Source organism: Eublepharis macularius, chromosome 9, assembly GCF_028583425.1.
Source record: "Eublepharis macularius isolate TG4126 chromosome 9, MPM_Emac_v1.0, whole genome shotgun sequence".
Lineage (NCBI taxonomy): Eukaryota > Metazoa > Chordata > Lepidosauria > Squamata > Eublepharidae > Eublepharis > Eublepharis macularius.
In genome coordinates this window covers 45,408,811-45,430,279 of record NC_072798.1, presented here as the reverse complement: position 1 = coordinate 45,430,279, position 21,469 = coordinate 45,408,811, and the positions used below count along the sequence as shown (strand labels likewise).

The 21,469-nt window shown below is 42.0% G+C and overlaps 1 protein-coding gene across 15 annotated transcripts in view; it reads right to left on the bottom strand.

Annotated features, from left to right (window-relative positions):
• Window positions 1-21,469, bottom strand: part of ANKS1B (ankyrin repeat and sterile alpha motif domain containing 1B) — an 885,134-nt gene that overhangs the window by 268,975 nt on the left and 594,690 nt on the right. The window lies entirely within an intron of this gene.

The window sequence follows — 21,469 nt, the reverse complement described above, 5'->3', positions numbered from 1 at the left end:
ATTGAGAAGGAGAGGCAGTCACATTCATTCTTTTTAATCTTTGGTTCTGAGAAGTGTAGATGAAGACTTGAGTGAATCACAGGTGGAAAAAGCATAGAAGGGAAGGAGGAGATAATTCTGAGGTATGGTAGCCATCAACTAAATATTCTAAAGGTATACTAATTTAACGGTCCACTGTGGGAAATATATAAGCATTCCTCAAATGTATTTAACAAGTTGCTTTGATGTTTAAAAAAGTACTTAAGACATTGAGAAGATTTGATTTTCTTTGAGGCAAGGATTCTTTATTCTAGCTCTATGCTTTACTAAAGCTGCCTTTTAGAGCACAGATATCAAGAAAGAAGCATTTGTTTCATCACAACTGACCAATACAGTGTAGGGCTCTAAAGAGAACTTTTCTAAAGTCAGGAAATAAATACCGCACCTCAACCAAAAGCAACTGAACTTAAATTTTAACTGAAGAGAAAGATAAACATTAGTCAGTACAGCTCAGACTGGGGCTGGAACATTATTTTTTAAAATCCTGTTGCTGGTTCAGGAAGGATAAGATTTTAACTTTAAAAAAGTATGTCATGGTACACTCATTGACAACACCTCAAACAAATCAAGAGCACATAATTGGTAAGGGGAATTATATATAATACCCTGAACTCTTTGATCAAATTAAACCAAGTCAAAATAAAACCAACATCTGAAAAAATGTTTATACATCTTCAGCTGAGGTTTTCTTTATACACACTTCTTGGTTTTACTTCTTAACACCAGACAGGATAAAACCTTGCTGCTTTAAGAGTGCAATCCAGTGTAGAACAGATCAAACAGTAGAGGATAGGACAGCGTTTTTATGTGCTACAGACGGTTTCTCATTGCCCATCTCTCTAGTTCTATAATTAAGATTTTGCTGAAATGGGAAAACTTTCATTCTAAGTTTTGACCTAAAAGCTAGTCTGTTGTTCTTTATTAAACAATTAGTTTCTTTATAGAGAGGTGCATTTTGGTGGGCAGGCAGCCCTTCAGGATCCCAGGCAGCACAAAGTATAGCTATTTCCCTGTATTCAGGGATCGCAGTAACTAACTGCAAGAGAACAGCGAAGATGAATCCAGCAGCTCAAGCTGTGGCATTCTATATAAGTAGGCAAGAGACATATGCATGACTGTAACTGAGGGACTTTTCAAAAACTGTTCTTTTAAAAATAATTTATTGAAACATTACAAACATCAAAGTCTTCTACAAAGAAGGAAAATAATTCAGTTACAAATTCCCGCCTTACATCAAGTGCCCATACCAAATAATAGATATTTAAAATACTAACTACAAATATTAAGAGAACAATCCTAAGCAGAACTACTCAGAGGTAAGCCCCATTTTATCCAATGGGACTTACTCTCAGGAAAGTGTTCTTAGGATTGCAGCCTAAGTACAAATCAGTTCAACTCATACTGTACTACAGTGATGTAACTGAGAAATCTCTTTTATCTACTCGTTTGATTTGTTTCTGTTTCGATGTAACAAAAAGGGTGCCAGTTCTTGGTAAATTTCTCCTGTGCCCCACTTTTCCCTTCTTGTAATTTCTTGTATAGAGATGTTATCTATCAGTACAATATTCTGCATTTTATGAGACCATACATCTATCTCAGGCAATCTTTCCAGATTCCAAATTTGGGCTTAGAATTGTCTTGGTGCCATCAAAAGGTTTATAAGTATACATTTTGGTTTTTGCTTATTCCAGAGAGAATATTTAGAAGAGCTATCTTAGGATCACAAGGTATTCTGCAGAGTAAAATTCCATTTAACACTTTAAACATATCAGTCCAGAACTTTTGTGCTCACGGCACTGCCAACAACTATGTGGGATAGTACCTATATTGCTATTATATCATCAACACTTGTTAGAAACTGCAAGTTTCATTTTAGCTATTTTATGTGGAGTAAGGTACCATTTATACAATTTTTTTAGTATGTTTTGTTTTATTTCCACATTGACTGAAACTTTTATAATATATTTATGTAATTTGCTCCAGAGGTCTTCTGAAATGCTTATTGATAAAACTTTTTCCAGTCTATTTTTACATGGTAATTTATGTAAATTATGGACTGACAGCTCAGAGAGAAAAAAAACCCTGTTCCTTTTCTATTATAGTTTATCCATACTAGTCACATTCTGTTGCTACATAAAAGATTAGGGTAGGTAGGAAAGCTACTGGGAAATAGTCTTTGAAGAGAGAAGCAGGAAATACCCTAGACCTGTTTAACTTTTTAAAAAGTTGGCCATTTGCACTGATGAGAAAAGCATCTTATGTATTGTATTGTTACTAAACTGCCTCTGGAGAACTGTAATGTGGGTTCAGGAGAAGACAACATAATTGTTTTTATTTTATTTATTTTTGTTTTATTTTCCAGGCCTCATTTATATTACTTTACATGTCCTCCCTGCTCATGGAACATAGCCATGCTTTCTGCCCTGTATCTAACTGCAATCTAGCAGTGCTTCACTGCTGTCCAATTCTAGCAGCATGCTGAACAGCTTTACACCTGCACAGTTACTGTGTTAATGGCATTAATTTCCTTTTGTCTTGCAGCCCCTTTTGCATCTACATATTAGCTTTTTAAAAACTTCTGTACAGGGTGTGTGCTCTATGTATCAATGTGTCAAGATCATCCAATAAGTGCCCATGGAAGGCTCACATTGCAATCCGAACAGCATTCACAAGAGTAGTAATTGACGTTGTAGAGAGAGGAAAGGGAGTAGCATATTAAAAACCCCTTCCTGATTTAGTAAAATGCAATTTTCCCATAGCAGATGTACACATGGAGAAATGTCTCTTGGATCTTGTATATCAATTTAGTAACCACTGCTCTCTTTCATTTGGAAAGATCCACAATTATAACACAATTAATTCTACTATGTTCTGATTCTGCAAAGCACCATCATAATTTTAATACTTAAAATTTCTCATGTTACTTAGAAACAAGACAATTCAGAAATGTACTGGACCAGCTTGAGTTTAGAACCAAAACGATAGAATGCCAGTCACTGCTTAATCTAAAGCAGATATTTAACAGAGACATCTTGCCTATAGGTAACTTTAGGGTGGTTATAATGTTGTATCATTAGATTACTTTTTAATGAGAACATGGACCATGCTCTTATCCTCAGGCCATGCCAATGAGCAAGTATGTTGATGATGAACCAAAATGATACAACAATGAATTCTTAGATATGGGTGAGAATTCTCAATACCTCTACTAAATGTAATAAAGTAAAAGCCTTAATATTATTGCCTGAGAGACCTCACATCTATTTTGTTTTTTTAACACTGGGTTGTGTTATTTTGATTGGTTTTAATAAAAGGTATTACATGTTTTTTTTTAAAAAAATTGCTGTTAAAAACTAGTGCAGCCCCCTACGTTTACTAAATGTTAACTCTAAAGAGTTAAAAAGATAAAGTGCAGATACTTTATTCAGAGTTCCTCAAACATTCTGTAGGCAGCACAAGTGGTTGCCTACGGCAACAAACCATTTAGAGATTATTTGTTTTATCAGTTTATTGTATGATGGATTGTGGGCTGTAAAGGGAGGCTGTTTTCTAGCTTATCTACATTTGCCTTTAGTCTGCTTTTCTGCCGCCTGAAAGAAACATCCCATAGTGAACTCTTCAAGGGAAACTCACTCTTTAAACAGAGATTTATGATAATTGATTAGGCAGTCTGTCAGGTTAATTTTGTGTTGAACAACAGAAGGTTCAGTTAGGACATTTCCAGGAATGGATTATTTATCTGGGGATAATTGGGAGAGCTTGAGAAATGTATCTTAGCTTATTAAATGAATAATTTCTTGCTGCCATACAATGTAATAAAGAATACTAATCTTCAGGTAGAACATAATAGGCACTAAAAATGTTCAGTTTTGATTTTTATGGCTTAAAATTGTTACAATCAGCAGGTCCCTCAGCAAAATGAAATTTCTTACAGCATAATGGTGTTCAGAAAGGAGAGTTGTAAAAAAAACTTGCTTCAAAAACAAATAGAAAAGGTCAAAAGTTGCTGTTTCCATAAGGAAACAGAATGTGCAGTTATTACAAAAAAGCCTGTGTTTTCATCAAAGTTTTAAAATTAAGAACATTAAAATCTTTAAATTCTATTTAAAGAAAACAGAAGTGGCCGTGCCAAGTATTTTCATGGGTCATTTTCCAGCAATCTAGCATCAGATGCATTAGAGGAGAGATCATAAGTTATTTATAGATTACAAGACTGGCAGGGCTTCTCAGTTGCTTCACACATTGAACAGTACACAGTTTGAATTCGGTGTCTCCACCCTCTGTCACATGTAACTTGCTGGTTCTCCTCAATTCCTGTGCATGCCGTGCTTGGATTGTGACCCCAGACCCAACGTATGTATTCCATAATGTGTAAAGAGAGATTTTTAACATTATTCAGTAAAATGTTTAGTAGCATATTTTTTGAGTTTAACTCAAATCTGAAAAGAACAGGGAGATCTTTTCTGGTACATGGTGACAGCTGCAAGAGTACTATATGCAGCGAAATGAAAAAAAAAATCGTGCCCTGACATGCCTCCCAGATGAGTTATAACCTGATTGGAAAGGCCTGTTCCCCTCTTTTACCCACCCCTATGTGTTTACTGGTAGGAGATGGGCTGCAAGATCGCTGTCTGTGGGTAATGTTAATGGGATTTTTGCTGTTTTTATCGATGTTTTAAATGTAACTGATGCTTTTACTGTTGTGACCTGCCCTGAGCCCACTTGCAGGGAGGGCGGGATAGAAATTCAATAAATAATAATGATAATAATAATAATAAATAATGCCAGAGTGGATAGACAAGATGTACGAATATGTCTCAACGGCTAAATTAACTTCCTATGTGCACAACAGACCAATAGGGGAATTCTGGAAAAAATGGAAAGATTTTTTTAATTACTTAGTTTAAAACTAAGATAAATTAAGGTAATTATGTTACAAAGATAAAGGAGAAATGACTAATTAAAAATTATTGACATTAAAGTTTGGATATAAGCAACTAAAGAGAGGGAATTTAGTTGTGCTGTTATATATTCTGCATATATCTTTCTATTAGCTTAAATTAAATTCAAATGTAATGCATAAGTTTCTATGCACTTACTATTGTTATATCTTTTCTGTTTCAATAAAATCTTTACTTTTTTTAAAAAAGAGATTTTTTAGAAAAACTGGAAATTGCTAGCATACCCTAAATTTCATGGCTAAATGCAGCCATTGTTAATGATTGTGCCTACTCATTTAAGATGTTTTAACTGTTCCTACCCCATGGAAAAGTATTTCAGTGCACTCAGGTTTGTAAATCATCACTTGCCTGGTCACCTGGCACAAGTGCTCTCAGAAGACCAGAGTCCCTTTTTAAGCTCTTCTTCTTCTGGAAGTATCTTAATTTTTAAAAAACAAAACTCATTGCCCATTTTCAGTCCAGCACTAAGCAACCTTGATATCCAGTACTTCAATGACTTGGCCTGTTCTTACATTTTTATGCCTGAAGCCTTCTGCCATATTTTGCAAACACTGCAGCTACCTTTGCATTGTGCTTTGGGTCTACCTGAAACTCCATAATGGTCATTTTCACACTTCTTACCAGCTGCAGAACATTGCACAAAGCTCCCGCGACGACAGCGGCACGTTTTCGTGCGAGAACCAGAGTTATGACGGGAAGCAGACTCACCCTGCAGCTGCTTGCAGCGTTCAGCAGGGAGTCTTTTTTGCAGCCCCCATTGGATGAACGGAGGCAGGCTCCCTCCCATCCAGGGCTTTGACCAGGGGGGCGGAGCCTGGAGCCTTTATAAGGCGGCTCCGCCCTCTTCCCTGGTGCCGGGTAAGTTGTGATCGGTGAAACAAGAGCTCTTTGCTCTGCCTTCCTTTGAGTGGTGAAGCTGAAGGGAGGAATGTGTGCTGAACAAACATTGATGGCGGCGCCAGGGTCTAAGCAGAGGCTTGGCCCTGGCGTTGGCAGGAGATTTTGGGAATAGGGTGCGGGATGGTGAGCTCCCAGTGGCGTTTCCCCAAGTGTGGGGAACAGGGTCTGCCAGTTATGGCGGTATGCTTGTTGACGGCTACCGTACCCCTGGCAGAATCCTGCGGGGATCCCCAAATACAAGGCCTCCCCTCATGCCGTATGGCTGCGGCGTTAGGTGCTTGCTGGGGGGATCCATTGCCTGGCTGGACCGGGTGGCAGCCATTCTTGGAATGGCCTATACCCGGGGCGATGGGGCTCACCCAGGCAGGTCAAGGCGGAGGTCCAGGTGTTGGCCCCAGGGCTTGACCTGTACCGCATAGTTGGCCCTTGCCTTGTTGTGTTATGGTCATGTTTAATAAATGGCCCTTTAATCCAAGCCTGTGTCTGCCTCTTCATTCCGGGTGGGGTTGCAAGCAGACTCACCCTGCAGCTGCTTGCAGCGTTCAGCAGGGAGTCTTTTTTGCAGCCCCCATTGGATGAACGGAGGCAGGCTCCCTCCCATCCAGGGCTTTGACCAGGGGGGCGGAGCCTGGAGCCTTTATAAGGCGGCTCCGCCCTCTTCCCTGGTGCCGGGTAAGTTGTGATCGGCCCACCCACCTCTCCCTGTCTTTAGTGTAGGATTAGCTGGCTGCTTTTTGGAGCTGGGTAGGAATTTTTTGCTCGTCTTTCCTGATTGGCGTTTGGAGAGCGGGTTTTTTCGCCTACCTTGCACTAATGATGGAGGAAGAGATTTAAAAGGTGGAGCTGTTTCGGGTCACTGGCAGGAGATTTTGGGAATAGGGTGCGGGATGGTGAGCTCCCAGTGGCGTTTCCCCAAGTGTGGGGAACAGGGTCTGCCAGTTATGGCGGTATGCTTGTTGACGGCTACCGTACCCCTGGCAGAATCCTGCGGGGATCCCCAAATACAAGGCCTCCCCTCATGCCGTACGGCTGCGGCGTTAGGTGCTTGCTGGGGGGATCCATTGCCTGGCTGGACCGGGTGGCAGCCATTCTTGGAATGGCCTATACCCGGGGCGATGGGGCTCGCCCAGGCAGGTCAAGGCGGAGGTCCAGGTGTTGGCCCCAGGGCTTGACCTGTACCGCATAGTTGGCCCTTGCCTTGTTGTGTTATGGTCATGTTTAATAAATGGCCCTTTAATCCAAGCCTGTGTCTGCCTCTTCATTCCGGGTGGGGTTGCAAATCACACCAGGAAGATTCTATCATCCGTGGAGCTTTGCACAATGTTCCACGGCCAGTAAGAAGTGTGAAAACAGCCAATGTCTAAAACCACTTGAATCTCCTCACAAGTTATTACTGTGGCAGTCTGTTCTATTTTGTTGCAGATCCAGAGAATCCGGGACACTAGTTGTTTGTTCAGCTCTTAGGATAAAACAGATTGGGAAAAATACCCACTTTTTGGTGCAGTTTATTCCCAGACTGCCTATTCTTACATGTTTACTTTGTAAATTTCATGAATTCATTTGGGATTATTTTCAAAGTACCAATGAGCACATTTACCAAAGTACAAGCACAACTGAAAGTAGCTGACTTTCAAGGAAATAGCATAGTTGGCACATATCAGTTTGTGAGTGGGAGTACATATGTTCCAATCCATCTTTGGATAGCTTGCTTGTTTTGCTTATAGAAGCCCCTGCCCAAAGTATGAAAGTGTTTTGGTTGTATCTTTGGAAGTATAGACTATGAAGACTCTTTGCTCCTAGCGACTGGGACAAGTTATGGACTCCTCAGAAAAGCCTACAAGCTGCCACCCTATCCTGAACTATTTTCATTAGTGATATTTTGGTGCCTAAGTGCACAAGCATGATCTTTTTACTTGGAGGCATCAGAAGATCCTACGATCATTTCTCTGCATTTGGTGCGGTCATATGGAGCCACCTAGATGGTTAATTTTAACCTGCAACTAATTAAGATTATGATATGTTTAATATAGAAGAATAAATCAGAGAAGATATTTCTTTAGTGTCCTCTACAGTAGCCTGTTATAATGAAATCCTATAACATCTTTATGATGGTCTTATCTATCTTGGATGCTCCTTTCATGTTTTTCAATCTAAAATGCAAAAATGTGAATTACTACATTTACTAAGCCATTTACATAATATATAACCATTTTATCAGAAAGTGAAATATATTAACCAAATTAAATATCGGACAGAAACACTGGCATCAAATACTGGCATCAACCAGAATCTTCCATAGAACATCATGCCTCTTTAGTTTCTTAAACAGGGGTACAAAAATGAATGATTACTAAAACAGTTTGTACATCAGCAAAACATTTATAATTTTTTCAAATTACATACTTTTCTTCCCTTCTACTTTTCTCTAGGCATATGGTAGAGTGCAATACATCAGTTATAACTAAAAGAACTCTCCCCCACCCACTTTCCTTTGACTCTGAGCCATACTGAAAGCCAAGATATAGTGGGAGGGGATGACAGTACAGAAGATTTGTAAAAATTTCTATGGCTAACACAGAATTCCAGCCTTCAGTTAGAAAGAGTGTAGTCTATTTTTGATAGGTTTTATGAACTAAAGAAAGTGCATGAGCATCAGGGCTAGATATCAGGAGAATCACAAACCATGTATATAATATATGCTGAAAGCTCAAACATAATGTAATAAAAGAATCCAAAAATGCAGTGAGTTTCCATAATCGCATTATTTGACACATTCTTGGAACAGCAAGCATGATTTGCTTAGCACAGTACATCGAAAAGATTATAGCAATAACAACTCCCAACAAACAGCTAGTGGACATACATAAATTATAAATGTTCATGTAGACAGGGGTGGCAGGGTGGGGAAAGCAGCAGAAGAAATCTCTTTAACGAATTAACAAGTTTTCAGTTTTTGTAAATTAACATGATGCAGGAGCAAAACAGAGAGAAAATTATATTGTTCCATCCATTCTTCACTTTAGTTTGTAACAACTAGTAATATGCTCAGGAAGCAAACTAAAACTAAACACCTGGGATTTGTCTTTTTTATTATCTCTACAACAGCTTTCTCAAAATGAATTCATATGATGCAACACCCTATCATTCCTACAAGCTATAATGCAAATCCATATATTATATTTGCAGCTCAGCCTCATCAAGAAAAGAATATTAAGATAGCACGCATATTCAGTTCCTTAGCAACATAATGAAAATGTAATTTGGAGCAGTGTACATTCGTGTATGAACAATCTCCCTGTATGAACAATCTCCCTATCTTCTATCATCCAGACGGATCAATTGCATTGTAAGTATTTGATTCTGCTTCTTTCCCAGGAGAACTGAGAGAATGTACTTAAAGATTTGAAGTGTTTTTATACAGTTTTGAATTATTTAGGTATGAATGTGTTGCAGTCATCTTTTGAAAAGTTTAACGTGAAAATGACTGCAGTTTGAATCCTCTGCACTGTCAATCAGAGTACCGGTTAATGATGGTGCTCACTTTTCTGTACCTGGCTGTAATGATCTCACCCTAGATAACAGACAATTGAGCAGGGACAGCAGCAGATCTGAATCTGTTTAAGACTCATGTGGATATGTGGGAGGGGCGGGGAGACTACAAGTGTGTCGACCTCAAACATTGAAAATATCACACTCTGAGTGACATGTAGTTATCTCTGAAGGCAATTTGCTGGCCGTTCCTTTAAATTATAAGAACATTAAAGGCTCTAAAGGACAGAAATAGAAGTCTCAGATGAAACAAATGAAGTCTATGTAAGCATTCAATAAAATCCTTCAATAGTGTAACAATAGCTCAAAGATTATTCTGGGAGAGTCTTTGTGTTTCAAAAAGGGATTAGTGGGCAAGGAGAGAGGAAATATATATCCAGTTCAGCACCACGCTGCTGTAACTTTGGCTTAATTATTACTTGGCTGTATTAAAGTGGCAGTAATTTTGAACAACTTTCATATAACTAAAGCAAACCTTTTCAGTCATCATAGATGCTGAGTCCAAGATCTCATGTAGTATTAGTCAATTATCAAAGGGTATCGGATAATTAATGTTGAGGGCCAGGTTATGGTTCTAATTCAGCTTCAATTGAGTTTGCTCTGGTTTTGATGAGGTTTAAGCTAATAAAGTCCTAGTTATCTAGTATGTAGCAGCTTGAATAGCTTAGACTAGCCTGAGCATATCAGAGATTGGAAGCTAAGCAGGGCTGGGTACGATTAGTACTTGGGTGGGAGACCCCTAAGGAAGACGAGGGTTGCTATGTAGAAGAAGGCAAAGGCAAATCACCTCTGCTCATCTCTTGCCTTGAAAACCCCAGCAAGGATCACCATAAGTTAGTTACAAGTTGACAGTAATGTATCTTAACTTGGAAGTCATAGTAGGGGGTTGCCATAAGTTGGCTATGACTCAATGGCACTTTCCACCACTACACAGTGCATCTAGACTTACTGACTTATATAATGCTGTTCATTTACATATTTAATGAGGTAATTAATAACACTGTGATAGCGTATTCTAATCTTAACACTAACAGCATTAATAAACACAGAAAAGCTTACAATATACAAGAATATAGAAAAGAGTAGAGAGGGAAATAGAGAAGGAACAGAAGAAAAACAGTATGTATGATCCTAGATATTAAAATATATAATATTATGGAAAATTTAAAGTTTAAATAGCAAAGAATAAAATATCTTTCTCACATGAAGTGTGTCTACCGCTTGCTTATATATTCTGTCAAGCTGCCTAGAGCTATGCATCCCTAAACTTGGTCACTCTAGAGTGTTTCTGATGCACAGCTGGCACCCTTCAGGTTCCTACAGAGGCAGCCTGGCTGTGTATTTTAACAAAGACATATGTTGTCCAGACATTTAAAAAAAGAAAAAGGTTGATTACCTTTAAAAGCAATAGATTCCTACTGAGAACAACTGCATGGAGGAGGCACTGTGCTATGTTTATTCTCCTCCTCTCCTGTCCCAATTGCCACTAGACTATAGTGGATTGTAGCTTTCATGTTTAAGACATGATTCATATGTTCTTTCACAACCAAAGTCCTGTTCAGGCACCAACAAGGGTTCAATGAATATGTGAAAAATGGAAGCAAGATCATATCAGTAGGGCCTGCATCTATCCTCCTCGTGTTCCATGAAGGTCTGGACAGTGGTGCATGCAATGCACAATAGTACTCTTTGACAAGATTCAAACATGCGCAAGGCAGAGTACCCAACTGCATCTACGAAGCCTACTCACGTATAAAAGGTAAAGATATTTCACTGAACACAAGGTCAGGAAAGGAGTCTTTTACTATTTACTGTGTTATTGTTTGAACAGTTATACGCTCATAGAACATCTCATTAACTAGATCTACCACGAATTCTCTTGGAATAAATCATGAGACTGACTAAATCTCATTAAATGTGGATGACTAATTCTAACCATTTTAATGTATACAAATATGGGAAGTACTCCAAAACCATCACACACAATTTTATACTTCAAATAACTGAAATTTTATACTTGAAATAACTGAAAAGGATCTAATTCTTAGCTCTAATGGCAAAATAATATTTTTATTAAAGAATATAAGTGTTTAGGAGTGTTGCAATTTTGGGGTGTAGCATTTTTTGATGTCAAATTTATGTCCATTCTTTTGCATAGGGATTGAATAAATGGACATAAATCTGACATTAAAAATCACAGCACTCTAAAACCAATGGGAGAACATTTTAATCTTCAAGGACATTCCATTGCTGACCTAAAAGTGACAGTCCTTAAACAAATAAACTTCAAGGGGAGATTACGATGTGAGATTACTGAAAACAAGTTCATTCAGAACAATAGACGCCTCCCCCTCCCCCTGGGTTAATAGAGACAAAGGATTCTTAATTATCTCACTGTAGATGCTAATTTTTGCTCTAATCATGCTGCATTATACCATTGTACCTTTGCATCCTGCTGCCCTTCCTTGTAACACCCCTCCCATCTTCCGACTGGGATTTAAAGGATCAGGGATCTTCATTCCTACTTGTATCTGATGAAGGAAGTTTTGACTCTTGAAAGCTTATACCCTGAAGATCTTGCTGGTCTTTAACGTGTCACTGGTCTCAAATCTTGCAGGACAGCAGAAACAGCTGAAATACTGTGTTTTTACTTTTCTCAGGCTCATGAGAATAGCAACAGCAAAGCCACTGTGTTAGAGCAGTTATCTATGGAAAAAATCTGAGCAAATACAGATCTCTGGAACTACCATATAATCCACTGATTTCAAAATAAGTCATTACTCTTAGGTCCTTGTATCATACATTGGAATCCTCAGACCATCAGTGAAGAAAGAGAAATCAAGTGAAACATTAAGAATTAGTGACCTATGCCACAAACTATTATAAGACAGATAGAACTGAACAGTCATATTTTCACCCTCAGAAATAAATGCTTCTCCCTAAGGTTTGATAGGAAGAAGAGGAGAATAAAAATTTTACACACCTAGAAAACCCTTGGAAGGTTCCCTAGAATAATTTAACCGTCACTAAAAAGACAAAAGGCAAGTCATCCTTTGAAGATACATGTTTTCTTGTTATTTGAGTTTTTGCCTGGTCTTAAAAGGAATGGTTTTTCATGGCAGCACAGTTCTGATATTGTTTCATCTAGACTACTTCCTGAATTCATTTTCAAATCTTATTGAAAATCAGGCTGCCAAGAGAGGGGGGACTGTGGAGACAAAATTCTTGAGTCCAGAGTCCCAGAATCGGCTTGAAGGCCCTGAGCTGGGGCTCTCTGACAACAGTCAGAGTACAATTTAACATCTCTGGATTATCTCTGCTTGCCTCTGCCCTTTCAGCTGCTGCCAGAGTACGATGACTAGAGAGAGAGAGAGAGAGATACTGGGCATTGGCTCAGCTGCCCCTGCCTGCCCCCCTCCTATACCTGCATATAGGGATGTGCGTTTCGGCATTCAGAATGCCGAAAGAATGCCGAAACAAAAGTGTTTCGGCTTCTTTCGGGGAATGCCGAAACGTTTCGGGGAATGCCGAAACGTTTCGGGTAGCCGAAAGAAAAAAGCCGAAACGTTTCGGGATTCTTTCGGCTTTCTTTCGGCTTTTCTATGGGAAAATGCCTCCGTCTTCCAGGACGCCTGGAGGAGGCATTTTCCCACCGAATAAGCCCAAAATTGGTGGGGACCTTCCTCTAACCCTTCTCTAACAACCACCCAAGTTTCAGACAGATTGGACTTTGGGGGGCCATGTTATGGCCCCCCAAAGCAGGTCCCCCCATCCTCCCATAAGAAAGCGAAGGAGCAGCATATTGTTAGCATGCTGCTGCTGATCTTTCTTCATTATTTCCTATGGGGAAAAAATGAAGAGGCAGGCTTCCTTTGCCAGGGGTGGCATTTTGCATGCAAAATGCCCCCCAGCCCTCAGGGGCCCTTCTCCCACCCCTCCTCCCACCCCCCACCAAGGCTCAGCCTGCTCCCACTTGGGGGGGCCATTTCATGGCCTCCCCAAGTAGGTGCTCTAATCTCTACCACTGACAGCTGGGGGAGGCTTGTGTTGCCAGGGGTGGCATTTTGCATGCAAAATGCCCCCCAACCCTCTGGGGCCCTTCTCCCACCCCTCCTCCCACCCCCCACCAAGGCTCAGCCTGCTCCCACTTGGGGGGGCATTCCATGGCCTCCCCAAGTAGGTGCTCTGCTCTCATCTCTACCACTGACAGCTGGGGGAGGCTTGTGTTGCCAGGGGTGGCATTTTGCATGCAAAATGCCCCCCAGCCCTCTGGGGCCCTTCTCCCACCCTTCCTCCCACCCCCACCAAGGCTCAGACTGCTCCCACTTGGGGGGGCCATTTCATGGCATCCCCAAGTAGGTCCTCTCAGCCCCTAAAGTCCACCCCTTACAGCCCCACACAAACCCAATTCCCCCCCAGCTGCCACACACAGACCCAAATCCCCACATTAGCCCCTCACAGACCCAAATCCACCCCCACCTGCCCCACACCCATAACCCCAGGAACAGGCTGGCAAAGGCCAGCCCTCTCCCTTTGTTCCCTATGCTGGGAACTTCTAAACTCTCTTTCCCTGGGCAATTCTGCACAGCCCAGGGGTGCCACAATGGTGGGCACACTTCTGAGTGCCAGCTGGTCCCTGTGAAAGAGCACCTGAACCACAGACACCCTCCCTCAAATTCCCCCACCACCTACAGAGATGGCTGGCCAGCCAGCCCCATTGTTCCCTATGATGGGAACCAACTGCACAACAAAGAATAAAACAAGAACAACACAAAATAAAGTTTTAAAAAAATTATATTCTCCCTTCCAAAGTACAAGTAGGCAAAGCATTATGACACATTACACCAGCAGTCCCCCACACAGAAAAATTAAAACAAAACTCACTTAACATCAGAGAATCACAAAGCATGATTCCTGTCAAAAACACTTTATTTCTTGAACAGCTTTAGGTTACACAGCAGGGGGGAACACCAAAGGGCATGGCAGCACTATCTTACACAAAAATAACACAACTCACTTAACATCAGAGAATCACAAAGCACAATTCCTGTTAAAAACACTTTATTTCTTGAACAGCTTTAGGTTACACAGCAGGGGGGAACACCAAAGGGCATGGCAGCACTATCTTACACAAAAATAACACAACTCACTTAACATCAGAGAATCACAAAAACACAATTCCTGGCAAAAACACTTTATTTCTTGAACAGCTTTAGGTTACACAGTAGGAGGGCACAACAGGGCATGATAGCAATGTACTACAAAAAATAATACAACCTACTTCACCGTTTTGACAGCAATTGTGTTTGTGTGATTCTCTGATGTGAAGTGAGTTGTGTTATTTTTGTGTAGTACACTGCTTTCCTGCTCTGTGGTGCCTTCCTACTGTGTAACCTAAAGCAGTTACAGAAATAAAGTGCTTTTGACAGCAATTTTTTGGGGTGATTCTTTAATGTGAAGTGAGTTGTGTTATTTTTGTGTAAGATAGTGCTGCCATGCCCTTTGGTGTTCCCCCCTGCTGTGTAACCTAAAGCTGTTCAAGAAATAAAGTGTTTTTGACAGGAATCATGCTTTGTGATTCTCTGATGTTAAGTGAGTTTTGTTTTAATTTTTCTGTGTGGGGGACTGCTGGTGTAATGTGTCATAATGCTTTGCCTACTTGTACTTTGGAAGGGAGAATATAATTTTTTTAAAACTTTATTTTGTGTTGTTCTTGTTTTATTCTTTGTTGTGCAGTTGGTTCCCATCATAGGGAACAATGGGGCTGGCTGGCCAGCCATCTCTGTAGGTGGTGGGGGAATTTGAGGGAGGGTGTCTGTGGTTCAGGTGCTCTTTCACAGGGACCAGCTGGCACTCAGAAGTGTGCCCACCATTGTGGCACCCCTGGGCTGTGCAGAATTGCCCAGGGAAAGAGAGTTTAGAAGTTCCCAGCATAGGGAACAAAGGGAGAGGGCTGGCCTTTGCCAGCCTGTTCCTGGGGTTATGGGTGTGGGGCAGGTGGGGGTGGATTTGGGTCTGTGAGGGGCTAATGTGGGGATTTGGGTCTGTGTGTGGCAGCTGGGGGGGAATTGGGTTTGTGTGGGGCTGTAAGGGGTGGACTTTAGGGGCTGAGAGGACCTACTTGGGGATGCCATGAAATGGCCCCCCCAAGTGGGAGCAGTCTGAGCCTTGGTGGGGGTGGGAGGAAGGGTGGGAGAAGGGCCCCAGAGGGCTGGGGGGCATTTTGCATGCAAAATGCCACCCCTGGCAACACAAGCCTCCCCCAGCTGTCAGTGGTAGAGATGAGAGCAGAGCACCTACTTGGGGAGGCCATGGAATGCCCCCCCAAGTGGGAGCAGGCTGAGCCTTGGTGGGGGGTGGGAGGAGGGGTGGGAGAAGGGCCCCAGAGGGTTGGGGGGCATTTTGCATGCAAAATGCCACCCCTGGCAACACAAGCCTCCCCCAGCTGTCAGTGGTAGAGATTAGAGCACCTACTTGGGGAGGCCATGAAATGGCCCCCCCAAGTGGGAGCAGGCTGAGCCTTGGTGGGGGGTGGGAGGAGGGGTGGGAGAAGGGCCCCTGAGGGCTGGGGGGCATTTTGCATGCAAAATGCCACCCCTGGCAAAGGAAGCCTGCCTCTTCATTTTTTCCCCATAGGAAATAATGAAGAAAGATCAGCAGCAGCATGCTAACAATATGCTGCTCCTTCGCTTTCTTATGGGAGGATGGGGGGACCTGCTTTGGGGGGCCATAACATGGCCCCCCAAAGTCCAATCTGTCTGAAACTTGGGTGGTTGTTAGAGAAGGGTTAGAGGAAGGTCCCCACCAATTTTGGGCTTATTCGGTGGGAAAATGCCTCCTCCAGGCGTCCTGGAAGACGGAGGCATTTTCCCATAGAAAAAAGCCGAAAGAATGCCGAAAGAATGCCGAAAGAATCCCGAAAGCCGAAAGAGATTCTTGTTTCGGCTTTCGGCTTTAACGATAGAGAATCTTCTTTCGGCTTTCTACTTTCGGCTATAGCCGAAAATTTTTGGCTTGCACACCCCTACCTGCATAGCTAGGCAGCCTCACATGCATCATGTGCTCCTTCTCCCTTACACAATGCCCAGCAGCAGTCTATCACTTTTCGTCATCCTCCTTGCATCTGCCTTACACCCACCTTTTGCCTCTCATTCCCTGCCCCATTTCCTTAACTACATGGAGAGGCTTCAAGAATAATATTGTCATCTCATAAATGAGCCCCTAGCGGGAGGAAATGGAGGAGGTAAGGGGGGGAGGAGGTAAGGAGAAGTTCTCAATTTATCTCATGCCCTAAAGAAGAATATGATGGAAGAAACAGGGCTGTGAAACCTCATACTGCGATGCTGGAAAGGCAAAAAAGTTTCTAGCTGTTGCTCAGAATGAGCCTCGGGACCAAGGCAATACAGATTAGAGTCTTAAAAGCAGTGGGAGTTCTAGATAGGGTTGTCAACTCACCAAGAAAGAGGCTTGGTTTTCTCCTTTGCATGTAAAGGAAGCCTGATCTGCAGAAATCAGCAATGGGAACATTTTATAGATTGATTGAATTTATGCCATTTATAGTCTGCCTTTCTCACTGAGTCTCAAGGCGGATTACACAGTGTGAGATTAGTCCAGTCAATATCAAGAACATTTCCATAGACAATGCCATAGGGTAAACGATACAAGTTCACAAAGACATAGCATTAGCAGGAATCCAATACAACATAGTGGTGAAGTCTATGGTTCCTAACTCATTAGTGGAACATCTGAGACCCCCTCCGTACAATACAGCCCTCCTATTTGAGTAAAAAGCTTTTTTGAATAATTTGGTTTTGCATCATTTGTGAAAAGCTGGGAGAGTGGGGGCTCTTCTGACCTCCTCAGGCAGACCATTTCACAGGGTAGGAGCCACCACAGAGAAAGCCCATGTAACAGGCTGCTGTTGATTTTGCAGGATGACACTTGCAGGAGACCCTGTTTGGAAGAGTGAAGCTGCCATGGAGGAGCACAGGGAAGGAGGCGGTACCAAGGCTGTGAAGATCTTTGTAAGTGATAACCAATATCTTGAACTGAGTACGGTAACTAATAGGTAGCCAATGCAATGACTGCAGGGTGGGATTGTTCATGCTCCTGTTTGCTCCTGATAACAGTCAAGCCACAGTCTTTTGCACCAATCAGAGTCTCCTAGTTAATTTAGATGGGAGACCTATGTATAGTGCATTACAATAGTCAAGTCTTGATGTTACCATAGCATTTATCCAGGTAGCCACGTTGGCCATGTCGAGATAAGAAGCCATTTTCCAGGCAAGGGAGAAGTTGTAGAAAGCATTTTTGTGGCTGCCTTAACTTAACCCCACAGAAGGCTGCATTTAGAAGCAGCAACTGACGTTTATGGGAATGATACTTGAATGGAAGTTTATGAATGTTAGAATCCATGTCGGTGGGATAACCATCTTTGATAAAGACTTGGAAACAGGACTCTCCAAACGAATCGGTCAGCCCGTTAGATGGTCTACTCTGCTTGCACTACTTGGACCTGTACTCAACTTTAAACCCTGTGGACTTCTTGAACCTTTTGTAATAATTTTGTAATTGTATTGAAAGAATATTAATTGTTCACGGTCTATACCACCATGATGACTATTATGCACTAGCACTTTATGTATGGGTCTATATGAAGACTGTGTGTACTGGGAAATATTGAATGGCAATTTGATTCTTGTAATAATAATATAAGTTAGTTTGTAAGTGGTTTATAAGTCTTTCTTTTGTTAGCACATCACATTTTTGTTGGTTTGGGGGGCTGTGGGAAAAGCATTTGGTGCTGGTGAATGGAAAGGGGATAGATGCTGGATGAATTTGGGATGGGGGAATCAGAGAGAAGAAGTGAGGGGGGAATTTAAGACTGCAGTCATCCTGTTCATATTTACATGTAAGTAAGCCCACCATCCTCAGCCAGGATCTGGTTAACTGGAGGATGGTGGGCTTAAGAACAGGGAATATGTTTGATTTTTTTTAAAAAAAAATCAGAAATCTTACACTCTAATTGGGACAAGAGGCTGGAGTGGTCTCTCTCTGCACTCTCCTCATTTTTTTCTTTCTGTTTAAGGAGGCAGCTGAAGAAGGGAAGGACAGGGTAAGGGAAAGCTGGAGCTGGTTGGATTTCAACTCCAGGGACTAGAGTTGCTTTCTAAAGTCAGTACAGTTGTATGAAGACATCACCATTTAGGGACTCAGATCACCTATCTGTTCCCCATGGAGGATAAGATGGACTTTTACATGTCTTCTATTTTCCTTTCCCCATTAAGCATCTTTACATCTTGTGTTTCACTATATTCAATGGAGCTTATTTCTAGCAATAACTTGTGTCTCACATACATTTCATTTATAGTGCATGGCAGTGTTCTAGATGGGGAGTCTTAACTGATTTTTCTTGTTCATTTTTTATTGTGAGTATACACTGTAATTTTTCTATTGTTCACATTGGTCAGTATGGGTACACTGAATGAGTGCTCCCTGCAGGCCAAGGAGACATCTCCTGGGTTGTTTTAAAAGCATCTGCTGGGAGAAGGGCGGGAGGCAGGACTCATTATTTGTTTTAGAGAAGAGATACTTTTGGGGAAGGAGAAAGTGGTTGCCAAGCAACACACCTGTGGTTGCCATGGTGCCCATGGATACCAGTTGCAACTAAACAATATACTTATTAGTTCTAATCATCATCACCCTTCTTTTCCCAAGCAAGAGAGAGAGAGAGAGAGAGAGAGAGAGAGAGAGAGAGAGAGAGAGAGAGAGAGGCCTGTAAAACAAATTGAGAGAAAGAAAGAAAGGGCCCAAAAGAATGGATCACCATCACACATACCATATTGAAAAGTGCACTGTGTAAATAAGGGAAGTAAAATCTGTTCTTTAATAATCCTGTCCCTTTTCCTTTAATGTTCCTTACCTAATGAACAATTATTATTTTATTAATAGTAAGAGCAAGCCAATGATATTTGCTTTTGATCAGGATTACATGGGAGGAGGAAAGATGGAATCTTTGTCCAGGGGCCCATGGTGGCTCTTGGCAGTCCTGCTAAAACAGGCCTGGATGACCAATGGTCTTTGCAGACAAAATACTGGCTTAGATCCAGTACATTATTTTCTACATACAGAGAGCAACTTTCTCACCTGCCCTCTCCTTATGTACCTGCAATTTGCACTGAAATGCTGTGCTTGAGGAAGAGAGTACTGAAATGCTTCAGCATTTCAGGCAGCATTTTGGAGTACAGCAGGACAGGAAAGGCAAGACAGTAATGTCCCATGGGTGGAAATCCTTCCATTTATGTGCTGGATCCAAACCAGTATTATAAACAAGCAAACAAAATTAAAGGTTTCATATTAAGTAAATGACAAAAAGTTATTAAATATCTTTCTAAGTTTGCACTAAGAGCTGAATGCAACAATGGAGAAAGATATACCAAGAGTTTTTTTAAAGATAGATTGCAGAGAGCCCTTATTCAGATCACAGCCACAGCAAAAGACATTGCCTGGGTGACCCACCCTAGGCAGGCTGGCGCTGCTGATTTAGTTGGACCTTTCAGCAGCATTGTACATGGTCAACTATGAATTGTTGACCCACCACCTTGCTGAGGTGGGGATCCAAGGGACTGCCTTGCAGTGGCTTGTCTCTTTTCTCCATGGCCGTGGACAGAGGGTGGCGCTTGGGGAGAGCTTATCCACACGCCAGCTTTTGATGTGCGGCATCCCGCAAGGGACAATACTCTCCCACTTGCTATTCAACCTGTATATGCACCCCCTTGCCCAGCTGGTGCGAAGTTTCGGACTGGGTTGTCACCAATATGCGGATGACATCCAGTTGTATCTGTTGATGGGTGGCCAGCCTGACTCTGCCCCTGATGTACTAATGAGAGCCTTGGTGGCTGTGGCTGGATGGATAAAGCAGAACCGGCTGAAGCTGAACCGGTAAAGATGGCGGTCCTGTACATGGGCCGGGGATTGCCAGATCTGGGAATCCGGCTCCTGACCTTTGATGGTTAGTGCCTGTCTCATCGGTCCGGAGTCTTGGAGTGATACTGGATTCCTCCTTATCGATGGAGGACCAGGTCATGGCAGTTGCCCAGTCTGCATTTTTCCATCTTTGACAGGCCAGGCAGCTTGCACCCTCTCTGTCAACCCACGACCTAACTAAAGTGATCCATTCAACAGTCACCTCCAGAATAGACTACTGTAATTCGCTCTACGCAGGGCTTCCCTTGGGCTTAACCCAGAAATTACAGCGGGTCCAGAATGCTGCTGCACGTGTCCAGATGGGCACACCATACAGGGCACATGTGACCCCCATCTTGCAGCAGCTGCACTGGCTCCCCACAGAGTTCCAGATTAGGTTCAAGGTTTTGGTTTTAACCTTTAAAGCCCTAAATGGACTGGGACCAGCATACCTGCAGGGCCATCTCTCCCCATATGTACCCCAGAGAGCATTAAGATCTGCAAATAAGAACTTACTGGTGGTCCCTGGCCCCAGGGAGGCCCAGCTGGCCTCGACCAGGGCCAGAGCTTTTTCAGTCCTGGCCCCAACCTGTCGGAGGACACCTGGACCCACCAAGATCTTATGTCCTTTTGGCAGGCCTGTAAGACGGATTTGTTCCACCAGGCATATGGTTGAGGCCAGTCTTTGACTTTCTGATTGCTTAGGTGCCTCCCTACTGGTCTCCCGCCAGGAGGGCAACAAAGTCATCTGCCCCCCATAAGTGCTGTCACCAGAATATGATCAAACTATGGCCCCCATCCACTCCTCTTGGTTTGTTATGTTCAGATTGGGGAAATTGGAGGGGGCCGCCATCTGATATGCTGTTTTAGGTATTTATGTATTTATGTTTTTTTGTATTTTAAAATTTATTTATATATGTTTATATATTTTAAATGCTCATTGAACATTTTATTGTACGCCGCCCTAAGCCTGTCTGTGGGTAGGGAGGGCTAAAAATCAAATACATAAATAAATAATAATTAATAACATATACTTAATTTAAATCAACCCTTCC